The sequence below is a fragment of the Panthera leo genome, chromosome B3 (genome assembly GCF_018350215.1).
Source record: "Panthera leo isolate Ple1 chromosome B3, P.leo_Ple1_pat1.1, whole genome shotgun sequence".
Taxonomy (NCBI): Eukaryota; Metazoa; Chordata; class Mammalia; order Carnivora; family Felidae; genus Panthera; species Panthera leo.
In genome coordinates, this window is record NC_056684.1 from 11,954,705 (window position 1) to 11,969,490 (window position 14,786).

Consider the following 14,786-nt stretch of genomic DNA (forward strand, 5'->3'; position numbering starts at 1 on the left):
TTAGTGACATTAATGAGATCATACCTCCCGCTTGAGCCCTACAATGTCTTCCCATAGCACGTAGAATAAAATCCCAGCTCCTCACCCTGGTTTATCAAACACCACATGATCCAGCCCCTAGCCCCTCTCTGGCCTCGCCTACCACTCTGCCTCTCTTTCACTTTGCTTTAGCCACAGGTCCTGGCTATATCTAAACATGTCATCTAAAGCTCCATCTTGCCTTAAGACCTTTGCACGAGCTATTTTCTATGTCTGGAACACTCTCCTTGCTTCCTCCTTCTCGTTATTCAGATCTCAGTATAAAATTCAGAAAGATCTCTATTATGTCACCTACTTTATTATTATTATTATTATTTATTTTGGAGAGAGTGTGCATGAGCAGGGGAGAGGGGCAGAGGGAGAGAGAGAGAGAGAGAGAGAGAGAGAGAGAGAGAGAGAGAGAATCTTAAGCAGGTTCTGAGCTGTGAGCCAGGAGCCCGACTCAGGGCTCAATGTCACAACCACGGGATCATGACCTGAACTGAAATCAAGAGTCAGATGCTCAAACCAACTGAGCCACCCAGGCCCCCTATGTCACCTACTCTAATCTCCTGTATATCAGTTCTCATAGTATAATTGTCTCACCGACTTAGTTATTTTTTGTTATCCAACCCGCAGACACCGCCCCCCCTCGCCCTGGTAAACGCAATCTTTAGAACACCAAGGAACTATCTATCTTGATCTTTGATGCATTCTTCTTGCTTAGTAATATTTATTGATTGAAATAATGGGTTAACCAAAAAAAAAAAAAAAATGTAAGCTTACGGTTTTTGAAACTCTTTTACAACTTAACAACTTAACTGTTTTCCATTTCAACAAATACACAGCTACCATATCATGTAAGCTTCGTTCCATTACTTAGGTATACCATAGCTGATTTAAACAACTCCCTGTTGTTGGATACTTGGAGAACACCCTTACATAAAGACATCTTGTGTGTTCTTTGTTATTTCGTAGAATACATTTGTGCACGTGAAACCATGGAGTCAAAGCAGAGGCATGTTTCTGAGGTTTGCTCTGTAGAGAAAAACTGACTTCCAGAAAGACTGTAATTGTTTCTCTTCCTGCTGTGGGGTCGATTTCCTCCGACCCCAGGAAACAAGATCTATTGTAACATTATTTTGCAGGCAGGATGTACTAAACATGGTAACTCACTGTATCGATTTACATTTTTTAAAAAGTTACCATTGGTAGGGCCCCTGGGTGGCTTGGTTGGTTGGGTGACCGTCCCTTGATTTTGGCTCAGGTCATGTTATGAGTTGGAGCCCCATGTCTGGCTCCATGCTGTCAGCTCAGAGTCTGCTTGGGACCCTCTCTTTCTCGGCCCCTCCCCCGTTTGATTTCTCTCCCCGCCCAACCCCCTCAAAAAAAAAAAAAAGTCACCAGTGGTGCTAAATATTTTAGATCGGTTTGTCGGCCATTTGCATTTATGTCTTTAGTCTTTTCCTAACGGCCTGTTCATCTCCTTGTTCCCCTTTTTTTTTTTTAATTTTTTTTTTTTAATGTTTATTTATTTTTTTGAGACAGAGAGAGAGACACAGCATGAACGGGGGAGGGGCAGGGAGAGAGGGAGACACAGAATCGGAAGCAGGCTCCAGGCTCTGAGCCATCAGCCCAGAGCCCGACGCGGGGCTCGAACTCGCAGACCGCGAGATCGTGACCTGAGCTGAAGTCGGACGCTTAACCGACTGAGCCACCCAGGCGCCCCCTTGTTCCCCTTTTAAAAAGAGCTTTGTCTTCATGTATTATTTCCCGGTCGTCAGGTTCCTCCTTCATCATCAGAAGCACACATTCAGGTGGGCGAATATTTGCAGGGAGAAGGGAAATTGATTCTTGCCACTCACGCCAAGCTCCCAAGGGGCCTTGTCCTTCCTCCCGTTAGAATATAAATTGGACAGTGCCTATGCTCGGAAGGTGCATTTGTGAAAAAAAAGTCAGCTGTGACTAAGAGGCCAGGATTATACAACCCTGGTCACCGGTGCGTTCCCCTTTCAAAGACCTCCAATCCCTTACAAATTGCTTTGGAGTGACGATGGGGCTCCCCGCCTGGTACAAAGCTGGGGTGTCAGCGTCTTTATCAGAACGAAGGCGTCCATTTCTCCATTCTTCAGGTCTGCTGTTGCTCTCCACTGAGCCCCCAAAGTTTTGCAGACCGGTTGGGGGCTAGAGATGCCTTTTGAGGGGGACATTAGGAGTGACTTGGGCCTTACGGTAGGAGGAAAGCAGGTGCACTTCCTTCCATGCTGATGCCGGAGCAGATCACACCACAGTGCTGGCCCCCCTCTCGGGACAGGCCTCTATCTCCACCGAGACGGAATCAGAAGCTTCAGACTTAAGCCGACCTTGGAAACCCACACTGGTGGGCGGTGAGCGGTGGGTAAGGAATGGGCATCACGTTTTGGTCACTAGTCTTTCATGTTTCTGCTCTTTCTCCAGGGAGGGGATGACTTTCGGGGGAGTTGATTCATTCTTATGTACATTTCCTGGAGAAGTTCACAGCAGAACTTCGGGCCCTCAAGCCCACTCATCATCTTTGCTAGACGGAGGTGTAGCCTAGGTCCCCACACATTGCCAAGGGAGGGGGCTGGTACCCCAAATTAGGACTTCTCCAACAGTGGTTGGCTTTTTCAGAAAGCTCCAGGTTCATTGTTAACTCACAGGCTCTTCGTTACTCTGAGAGTTTCTCTTTCTGCACATGTGGGCATGCATGTATGTGCATGAGTTAAAGCATTCTTCCTCCTCCTCCTCCTCCTCCTCCCCTCCCCTCCCCTCCTCCTGCCCCTCCTCCTCCTCCCCCTCCTCCTCTGCCGCCTTCTTCTTCTTCTTCTTCTTCTTCTTCTCCTTCGCCTTCTCCTCCTCCTCCTCCTCCTCCTCCTCCTCCTCCTCCTCCTTCTTCTTCTTCTTCTCCTCCTCCTCCTCCTCCTCCTCCTCCTCCTCCTCCTCCCCCTCCTTCTTCTTCTCCTTCTCCTTCTCCTTCTCCTTCTCCTTCCCCTCCTCCTCCTCCTCCTCCTTCTTCTTCTTCTTCTTCTTCTTCTTCTTCTTCTTCTTTTGTTTATTCAGCAAGCATTTATTGTGCACATTAACATGGCAGACACGATTCCAGGCACTAGAACACAAGCTGGAAATAAGCCAAGGTCCCCAGGAGATATGCTAGACAAAAAAGCAAATACTTGGGGCGCCTGGGTGGTGCAGTCGGTTAAGTGTCCGACTTCAGCCAGGTCACGATCTCGCGGTCCGTGAGTTCGAGCCCCGCGTCAGGCTCTGGGCTGATGGCTCAGAGCCTGGAGCCTGTTTCCGATTCTGTGTCTCCCTCTCTCTCTGCCCCTCCCCCGTTCATGCTCTGTCTCTCTCTGTCCCAAAAATAAATAAAAAACGTTGAAAAAAAATTAAAAAAAAAAAAAAAAAAAAAGCAAATACTCTCAGATAGTTTTAATTGCCAGGAAAGTGTTAAAAGACAAAATTCAAGTAAATCTGAAGATCTAATTGGTAAAGCATTCCTTCTGAAAAAGTGCTGGTAGAAAGTGGTTGTTTTAAAAATATCCTTTCTTGGCACAATCAAAAGTTAGCAAATGTGTATATATTTCTTCATGTTTAAAAAAAAAAAAAATCTGTGAACTCCCCAAATCATTGGATCTACTGATTTCAGTAATGGGATCTCCATGTCATTGTGGCTGTGACATTCTGTTTTGATGGGAAGCCTGGGGGGCCTTTCTGCAGCGAGCCCCCAAATAATGACACCAACTCACGTCAGACGCTAGGAAGGTCTCTTCCTTACCCCCAGTGGGGCATAGGCCTCCCCTGGCGTCACTCCAAGGAGGGGGCAGTGCTGCTAAACTCAGGTGGGCCTCCCTAGACCCACAGCTGTGGGAGATGGTACAGGGTGAGGCGGTGGCAATGGGAGGTCCTTTGATCACAGGCCTGAGAAGATTCTGGAAGGAAAATCAAGGATGCAAAATGAGGGCAGTATCTCCTCAATTACCATTTCTCTCTCTTTCCTTTCCTACCTCCCAGCTTCCTCGGATGGCTTCATTTTAGGAATCTCGGGGCCTCCAGGGAAATTATTTAAAGGGCCGTTTTCTGCAGCGGAAGTTAACTTGCCTGTTTTTAAATAGCCAGGGTCTGGACATTGGGTTTTTTAATTTTAGAAAACTCCAAAAATAAGGCAAAAGGATAAATCTAAGGAAAACGAAGCTTCACGATTTTTCCTGTGGTTGGAAAAAGCACGATTGGGCTCTCGGAGCTCAGAGCTGGGAAACATACACGGTCAATTAAATGATGCAGAGTGATGGCGGGCAGGGGGCCCGGGTCCCTGTGTCCTCATCTTTGCTGATTCTCAGTGCAGGAGACTTGGGGGGTATTATTATGAGGTAAGAGGCCAGGCTCATATTCCTGGGAGAACAGTTCCCTCTGGTCTGCAGGAAGGTCCTGGATTTGACCTACGGTTTCTGTGCCACAAAGGAACGGTGACTGCAATTCAGTCATAGAACAGGCCAAGCCTGCTCTTCCTTCCCTCTCTCCCTCCCTCCCAAGAATAACCTCAATTTCCTTGGAATTATATTCAGGGAGCCATCTTGTAAGATACCAGAGGCAAGGCTGGAATCCACATTCATACCCCACTGTGTGCTGTGTTAGATGTTGAAAGGCGTAGCTGGGTGCTTCCCAGTAGCACGGCGTCCTTGGGAGGCCCCGTGGTTTGCATTTCTGCCCATCTTGGGGCTTCGCTTGGTTTCATATTCCAGAGCTGGGGATGGAGGTAGGGTTGGGGTGCGGGTGTTGTACATTTGGAGAGCAGAAGGGCTTAGAAAATGTAATTTTGTAATCTTCGTAAAGGGAGCAAAGGAGATCTCATAGGAGTGCTGACCACACTGGGGTGCACAGTCAGCGCTGTCTGCCCCAGAGGGCCGGGGCCCAGTGATGGATGCCCCGTGGAGGGGGTCCAGGCACAGCTTGGGGGGGTTAGAGGGGATCAGCCCTTGGGCTGGTGGGAAGGAGATTCTCAAATTCAGCGGGAAGAACTGCAGCCACCTGTTACCTGCAGGTGGGGGGACCCGGGGGCAGGCGGAAGGCAGGGAATCTCCCAGGAAGACAGCAGGTGGAAGAGTGCCTTCAGTGAAAGAATATCCGGGGGACCCGAGAGCCGGCACTTAAGCCCGACAGACACCCCTCGTCCCTGGGAAGACGAGCTAGCCAGAAGTCAGGGCCACTTCTAGACGGTGAACCATTCTGCACGCTTTTACAGGCATTTGGCTGCTTTTATTATCTGATTGAAAGGTAATCATTATGGCAAAATCTGAAAATCAACACCTTTAAACGGGTTTGGGAAATAATAAGCAAATCTACGCATAACTGCAAAATAGCAGGTAGGTGTGTGAGTGTGTCCCGTGCTTTGGAAAATGCTTGGTGTGCGTGTGGATGGGCGGGTCCTTTGCAGCTGTCTTCAGACTCCGTTTTCGAAAAAAATTGATAACGTTTGAACGTGTACATGTTTTAAAATTTATTTTGGTGTGGTGAAATATACATACCATGAAATTTACCACTGTAACCGTTTTTCAGTGGACAATTCTGGGGCATTAAGTACGTTCACGTTGTTGTGCACTGTCCCCACTGTCCATCCAGACCTTATGCATCTTCCCCAACTCACTCTGTACCCATTAAATACTAAGGTCCCCTTCTCCCTTCCCCCATCCATTTGAAAAAAACACCGAACCCTCCTGAGCATCGCATCACCCACAGCTCCCCCTCTGTCAGTGTCCCTGAGCTGGCAGGGCCCATGTGCCGCGGTCCTGGGAACCCTGTCGTGGCCTCTCAAGCCCCTGGGGCCTCTGTCGATGTTATCCCCTTGTTGGGATACCCTGCAGATTCTGTTTCAGCGTCCTTCCAAGGACTGGGAGGGGACAAATGTGTTCCCATGGCCATACGTTTTTGCAAATTTGCAAAAATCAAATATTATAGCTGCAATGAGGAGTCACCTCGGGTATTTCCTTCCCTTGTCACCCGCTGCCCCTGCCTAAAGGTGTTGTATCTGTTACAGGTTTTCTTTTCAGGTTGGCCGAGCTTGCATTTTTCTTTCGAGAGTGTGAGTGTGATGAGGATGTCTGTCCAAGGCAAAGCTGTTCGAGTCTTGCAGTGTGGAATGTGTTAAGGCCTCTAGAATATATTTTTGAACACTTGGAAGAGGAGACTGAACATAAACGAGGGGCATAAAGCTTACTCGAAAAGTTGATAAACTTTAAATATGCTTTTTTCTTAGAATTTGGAAAGGTGGTTTGGAACATTTCAATAAAAAGTGAGAGATCACAGACTTCCTAGTTTGGGTGAAAGTGAACCTATTGTGTCATCTTTAAATTTATTTATTAAAGAACCAAGAGCAGCATAACTTCCAGAGAAATGGGATCCCCATGTTGTACGCCCAAAACTAACCTAACGTCGTGTGTCAACTCTGCTCAAATAAACAAAGAAAAATAATGCAAAACCAAACAAAAAAAGGACTGAGAGCAAATTCAGGTAAACTTAATGGATTATATACAAAATGTGGTAAAAAACAACAACAACAACCCACAATGAAAGCAATAGAAATCATCCTGACGGTAAAAAATTGTAAAACTTAGGGCACATGGGTGGCTCGTCAGTTAAACTTCCACCTGTTGATTTCGGCTCAGGTCATGATCTCACCGCTCGGTGACACGGAGCCCTGAGTTGGGCTCTGCGCTGCCTGTGCGAAGCCTGCTTGGGATTTTCTCTCTCTCCCTCTCTCTCTGCCCCTCTTCTGCTCGTGCATGTGTATTGGCTCTCTAATAAATAAGTATTAAAAAAATAAAATAAAAAATTGTAAAGCTTTTTAAAAGATATGTCAAGGCAGAAATACATTAAGAGAGATTCTGTTTCTTTCCTTTCCTTTCCTTTCCTTTCCTTTCCTTTCCTTTCCTTTCCTTTCCTTTCCTTTCCTTTCTTTCCTCTCCTCTCTTCTTTCTTTCTTTCTTTCTTTCTTTCTTTCTTTCTTTCTTTCTTTCACTGGGTACAGTATACTTTATTGATGGTACATGACAAGGTAGGACTCCCCAAGTCCCTCCCCTTCTTCAGGGGGTCTGGGATGGAAAATGGAGGTCGGCAGGTTCTCAGTGTGTTGGGGGATGAATTGGGTCTAGAATTTCCTCCTCTTCCTCTTGCAGGGGCTCATGGTCCGGGAGGTTCTTACTCCGGAGACCATTCTATTTCTAATGGAAGTCATGACTAAGCCCTCAGATTTTTGGGATAATCCAGCTAATTAAGAGGAGCCAGTCATTTGAATACATTGGGCAAGATTTAAGTTTCTTGCTGATTTGCCCCCAAATACATCAACAACACAATTTAAACGTATTTTTAGAAAAGCAATTAAACTTATTTTTTTTTTATTTATTTTTTTTTTTAATTTTTTTTTTCCAACATTTTTTATTTATTTTTGGGACAGAGAGAGACAGAGCATGAACGGGGGAGGGGCAGAGAGAGAGGGAGACACAGAATCGGAAACAGGCTCCAGGCTCTGAGCCATCAGCCCAGAGCCTGACGCGGGGCTCGAACTCACGGACCGCGAGATCGCGACCTGGCTGAAGTCGGACGCCCAACCGACTGCGCCACCCAGGCGCCCCCAATTAAACTTATTTTTAAAAAATGTTTCTTTATTTTTGAAAGAGAGAGAGCATGAGTGAGGGAGGGGCAGAGAGAGAGGGGAACAGATCCAAAGCGGGCTTTGCCTTGACAACAGAGAGCCCAAAGTGGGGCTTGAACTCATGATCCGTGAGATCATGACCTGAGCCGAAGTTGGATGCTTAACCTACTGAGCCGCCCAGGCAACCCCATAATTTGAACTTATGCCTGCTGTAAAGAGGGAATCCACAACAAGCTGGCTAATGAGTTTCACCAATTCATAAAATTTGAGGACCACAAGATGAGTCACTGCATAAGAAAACTTGGAACACCCTGAAATCTCACAGCTCATATAGAAACCTTCAGTGCTTTTCTCAGTTTTGACAACAATCCTGAGATTTACATGACCAAGCCAGAAATTAGTGGGAAGTGCAAAGAATTTGTTCTAAACTGTTAAGAATAAAAATAAAATTTCTACCGACCGTGTCAGAGGAAGGACTCCATTATCCATTTTCACTGTAAAAATTATTGCATTGTCATAGGGGGAGGCAATCAAAGAGTGGGTGGGACAAAAAGTAGTGTAGAAGTGGGTTAGGCAGATCCTGAATAAAAAGATTGTGTTTCTCTCTCTCTCTCTTTTAAGATAGTGTAATGTTTGCAGTCGTTGATCAACTTTTAAAAATTTGTGGTGTGGTGTTTTCTTGTTCTAGTAATATGATTCAGTATTCAAAGTAAGTATTCATTTGGGCACCTAATTTTGTGTTCATAATTTTGTATTTTATTTTTTTTATTTTTTTTTATTTTTATTAAAAAAAAAAAAAATTTTTTTTAACGTTTATTTATTTTTGAGACAGAGAGAGACGCAGCATGAACGGGGGAGGGGCAGAGAGAGAGGGAGACACAGAATTGGAAGCAAGCTCCAGGCTCTGAGCCATCAGCCCAGAGCCCGACGCGGGGCTCGAACTCGCGGACCGCGAGATCGTGACCTGAGCTGAAGTCGGATGCTCAACCGACTGAGCCACCCAGGCGCCCCCATAATTTTGTATTTTAAAAGACACCCCCACATTACATTAGCTTCAGGCCCTGTAAACCTGGACCTACCCATGCCCCACTTTTTCGCTCACCTGTCTTAGCTGCATAACTGTCAGGCACGTTCTAAGACTCCTGTCTCATATTGCCCCTCCGGATACATTAAAAAACAAACCCCAAAAGGCCTTTGCATATGCTTTTATTTTCCTTACTATAGACAGTATCATCTGATGGACAAGAGCACATACTCAGGCCCCTGCAGCCTGGGTTTGAATTCCAACTGGCCTGGGAGCTTTGTGACCTCAGGCAAAGCCCTTCTGCTCTACGCCTCAACGTTTTCTTCTGTGAACCAGGGATAACAGTTACATATCTTAAAGTACCATTGTGAAGATAGTGATTTTAAAAAGCCTGGCATGTGTTCCCTGGTACCTGCCAAGGTGTCTGGCAGAAAGCCTGGCACATTCTAGGTGCTTAATAAGGGTTGGATTAAGCTGAGCGTGTGGTCTGGTTGCAGAGTGGCCGAGGTCCGTGGCTTAATAGGGTCTGACCTTAAGGAAATTTCTCTCTCTAGTCCTGGATTTCATTGACAGGAAACAGTGGTCTCCAAATTGAGATCCTAGTTCTAAAATCCTGTGGCTTAGTAGACATAAAATAATACGTGACTTTATTACTCACTGGAGTGAATATTCCATGAAGCTCAATTTTAGTTCTCTTGACAATTTCTGGATTTTTGCTCTTGACTCTGAGTCTTCAAATATGTTCTGTAAGCAAGCAGGGTGTAAATAGAAACAGCATTCCAACTCCAGACTCTGTGATTACAAGTTCATAGTAATATTATTAACAGTTGTCAATCTTCAACATCCTTACATTCCTCCCCTTGAGGGTATCTATAGTAAATTGCATTTTTTATAAATCTCTTAAGATTTGGAAGTGTAGATTTGTGTGTTTGTGATAGTTACTTTTTTGTGTCTCCTTAGCGAGGCTATGCTGTCCAGTTTGGTCAAACACTAGCCTAGATATTGTTGGGAAGTTCTTTTTCAGATATGATTAACATTCCCAGTCAGTTGACTTCATTTTTATTTTTATTTTTTTAAGTTTATTTATTTATTTTTGAGAGAGAGACAGAGAGTGAGAGGGGAGGGACAGAGAGAGAGAGAGAGAGAGAGAGAGAGAGAATCTCAAGCAGGCTCTGCACTGTCAGCATGGAACCCGATGTGGGGCTTGAACTCACAAACCATGAGATCGAGACCTGAGCCGAAACAGAGTCGGACGCTTAACTGACTGAGCCACCCAGGCATCCCTCGGTCCGTTGACTTTAAATAACACAGATTATCTTCCATGATGTAGATGGGCCTTATCTAACTAGCTGAAGGCCTTCAGAGGAAAGACGGGTTTGGGAATAAGAAGGGGTTCTGCCCTAACACTGAAAGGCCTAGAAACCTCGCCTGAGTTTCCAGCCTCCTGGCCTGCCCAGCAAATTTTTTTTGCTAGCACCCACAATCCTAGGAGCCAGTTTCTTAAAATTAATATCTGCTTCTATATATAGGATTCTGTGTCTCTGGACAACCTGACTCATACAGCACTCAAATAGGTCAGCTCAAGACATATGAGGAGTATTCATTCATTCATTCGTTCATTCATTCATTCATTCATTCATCTACCGAGATAAACATGTATATGGCATTCCGGAGGACATCGGACACGATTTGTAAAACACCACAAGAAGCACGTGGTAGTTCATACTATGGTCCCTGAAAACACCCAGTAGAATCTCATTTAAGCAACAAGGGGAGAAGTGTTACAGGAGCTTGTGGACGCACTGCAGGTTTAGTCAGACAAAGCCTTTGTAGGAACTCCAGAGTCTAAATACCTCATGGCTGGAAGATGAGACATTTAGCAGAATGTTCCAAAAACGAGATCCTGACATTTGTTATAACATGGGTGGACTTCGAGGCCATTGTGCTAAGTGAAATAAGCCGGTCACAGAGGGACAGACACTGTACGATTCCACTCGTATGAGGTCCTTGGGGGTCGTCAAATACATAGAGACAGAAAGGAAGGTGGCCGCCGGGGGCTGGGGGAGGGAGAATGGGCACAGTTTGGGATGGCAGAAAAGTTCTGGAGACAGGTGGTGGCGAAGGTAGTACAACAGTGAGAATGCGCTTAATGCCGCTCAACTATACTCCTGGAAATGGTTAAAATGGTAAAAGTGGTAAGTTTTCTGTTATATGTATTTTATTACTCTCTTCTTCCCCCCCACCCCCACCCCAGTAAAGTTCATAGGCTTTTCCAATGCAACGAGTAGTCTGGGAACTTAAAATTAAGACTACTTCACTATCCCAAAAGCTTATTTTCTATTCTTTTGCCCCCTAGCTTACCCTGCACCCTTCTCCCCAGCACCACCCTCTCAAGGCAGCCATTTTTTAATTTCTTTTTTATTAAACATTTTTAAATGTTTATTTTTGAGAGAGAGAGAGAGAGAGAGAGAGCAAGCTGGGGGGGGGGGCAGAAAGAAAGGGAGACAAAGAATCTGAAGCAAGCTCTAGGCTCTGAGCCATCAGCACAGAGCCCGATGCAGGTTTGAACCCACAAACCCGGAGATCGTGACATGAGCTGAAGTTGGACGCTTAACTGACTGAGCCACCCAGGAACCCCTCAAGGCATCCATTTAGACAGGAACGTGGCCACAATTAGGGCAAACCCAGCGTGCCGAGGACAAAATGGTGGCAGCACTGGGAGGCAGAAAAGTTCAACGAGGAGAGCTGGTGGAGGGCCTTCCTTCAAGCCACAACACCCCTGCCTCCCCATCCTCTCTGCCCGTCATCTTGGAAGGTGAGGACAGCACTGCTTGGGGGAAGTGACCACCAGACCCCCTTGTGTTTCCGAGACCACACTCCCCCATCCGTAAGGATGGGGCCCAGCCTTCTCTCCGTCACTGAGCTGCCAGCTCTGCCATTAAGCAGTCGGGACTACCATTTCTGGGGCACCTCACTGTCCCCTCCTTGAAGGGCTGGGGGAAACTGGAGCCTGCAGCCTTCCTCCTGGGAGACAAAATATGGCGGCTGTGGGAGATGGAAGGTCAAGAAGGAAACACAGGGCAGATTCCCAGGGACCTGCAGCTCTCTCAGCAGCCATCTGGTGCTGACTGAAGCCAGAGCTACGTTTTCCCGCAGGCCTCTCACTTCCCCCAACTGGAAATGTTGCCCTTGAATCAAGACAGTGGTTACATACCTCTAAATAATTAACCGTTCTCTTGAACTGGTGTTCTCGGCCTGCTTCTGCTTTTCTGGTTGATTTTGCTTGTCTTTTTCCCTTTTTGATCCAAAGGTGGCATTAATAGTTTATGAGGAAATGTGTGGTCACACACACTCCTGCTCACATGCAGAGGGAGGGGAGGCCCCTCCTTTGCTCTGCATGTCCAAATCAATACGAGGGAAGTGAGAGCCTCCAACATCAGGCTCTTTCCTGCTCTTCTTGGAACAGAAATGAGGGTCAAGTCTATGTATAGGTTTGGCCTGAATCAAGTTCAAGAGCTTTTTGTTCCGTTCAACAACGTTGACAGGCGCGGGGTCCCCACAGACCTTAAACAGAGCAATAATACATTCTGTGACAAAGAGCACCGAGGGAGAGAAGTTAGGAAATGGAAAATGGAACGTTATTTTTTATTCAGCGAGGACTTCAAAAGAGGGGGAGTAAGGGAATCTGAATCTAGTAAGTTGGTACTGGGAGGCAGAGTTGCTGGGGGAGAAGACTCTGGAACATTCGGAGTCCTTGTTACTGAAGCAGGTGGCTCCAGAGAAAAGGGAAGTAAAGCAGGATTGGACCCGGCACAGGGAACCGCTGGTGAACATTTGACGTGGGCAGGTAAGGGACATCCTAAAGAAAATAGGATCATACCTATGTGTGCAGGATGCCCCATTTACAAAACGTCTGCAGGGGGCAAATGAGAAAGTGGTAGACGAGATTGCTCTTACAAGGGCAACGGGGCCAGGGACCCGGGTGTTCAGGATATTCGCTTTTACCTAGAATGTTTCAGAACCTTAAATATTTGTGCCATTTGCGTGTGTTACTTTCCTAGAAAAACCAGGAAACAGATAAAGACGTGAGTGGAAGAACTGGGGGCAGCTTTAAAGAGGCTTGTTTGTGGTGAACGAAAAGAAGGCAGAAATGCACAGATTGAGAGGGGGCTTTTTTCTGGCTTGCAAATATTTTTACAAACTAAGTCTTAGGAAGATGGAAAACATAGCTAAATTAGGCTGCACCACACCAGATGACTTGACTCGTAGGTCAGAAATGGTAGAATATCGGCCATTTCTCGTGGTTCAAGCCCGGGTTCCTCAATCTTGGCGGCGTGGACATTTCGATGATTGTTTATGGTGTCGTGGGGGCCGTCCTCTGTGTTACAGGACGTTTAGCAGCATCCCTGGCCTTTACCTGCTAGGATGTTAGCAGCACCTCTCGAGCTGTGATAATCTTTGATGGTTTCTATGTCTCCAGCGGGGCTGGCAACATAATTTGTGGGGCCCCGTGCAAAATAAAAATGTGGAACCTCTTATACAAAAACTATTAAGCATTTCAAGACAGTGAAGGCAGAGCATTAAATCAAGCGTGGGGCTGGGGCCCTTCTAATCACGGTGCGTCATTTTTCTGCGTAAAAAAGACACCTATGAAGCCGACCCTGGTCTCCAGACACTGCCAAATGTGAGAACCACTGGTTTAATCTAATATATTTAGGTCTCCTTATACACATACTCGGAGTCATAGAGAAAGTCCACCTTTGTTTCCTTTTTTTTTTTTTAATTTAATTTTTTATTTTTTAAAGTTTACATCCAAATTAGTTAGCATAGAGTGCAACAATGATTTCAGGAGTAGATTCCTTAGTGCCCCTGACCCATGTAGCCCATCCTCCCTCCCACAACCCCTCCAGCAACCCTCTGTTTGTTCTGCATATTTAAGAGTCTCTTACGTTTTGTTTCCCTCCCTGTTTTTATATTATTTTTGTTTCCCTTCCCTCATGTTCATCTGTTTTGTCTCTCAAAGTCCTCATATGAGTGAAGTCATATGATTTTTGTCTTTCTCTGCCTGACTAATTTAACTTAGCAAAATACCCTCCAGTTCCATCCATGTAGTTGCAGACGGCAAGATTTCATTCTTTTTGGTTGTCGAGTAATACTCCATTGTATATATATACCACATTTTCTTTATCCATTCATCCATCAATGGACATCTGGGCTCTTTCCATACTTTGGCTATTGTTGATAGTGCTGCTATAAACATAGGGGTGCATATGTCCCTTTGAAACAGCACACCTGTATCCTGTGGATAAATGCCTAGTAGTGCAATTGCTGGGTCGTAGGGTAGTTCTATTTTTAGTTTTTTGAGGAACCTACCTACTGTTTTCCAGAGTGGCTGCACCAGCTTGCATTCCCATGTTTTCTTTTTTTTTTTTTGGAAAGAATAAACTTGCATGAAGTCTTTAGAAATGCTATACTGGAACATCAAGTATCAGAAAGTTTGCATGGCAGCCACATCTGGCCCACCACCTGTTTTTGTAAATAAAGTTTTATTGAAACACCGCCATGCTCATTTGTTTACATATTGTCTGTAGCTGCTTTCCCTTATGATAGCAGGTTTGAGAAGTTGTAACAGAGACCATGGGGCCTGCCTAAAATGTTTATTATTTGTCCTTTTACAGAAAAAGTTTGCTGACCCTGTTCTAGACAATTGAGTTTTCAACCTGTGGTGGTGGTAGTAGTGAAACAGATGGAATTATCTAGAAGCCCTTGGGTGTGTGATCCTCTAGCCCCTATCATCCACACAAGGCAGAGCAGTTAGGGTTCTTTTCTTTTTTAATATTTACTTTTGAGAGGCAGAGAGAGAGAGCGCGCAAATGGGGGAAGGGCAGAGAGGAAGGGGAACAGAGCTTCCGAAGCAGGCTCTGCATTGACAGCAGAGAACCCGATGTGGGGCTTGAACTCATGAACAGTGAAATCACACCTGAGCTGAAGTCGGGTGTTCAACCAGCTGAGCCACCCAGACACTCCAACAGAGCAGTTAGGGTTCTTGTTGCAGAGACAGTAGAGAACTACTCGGGC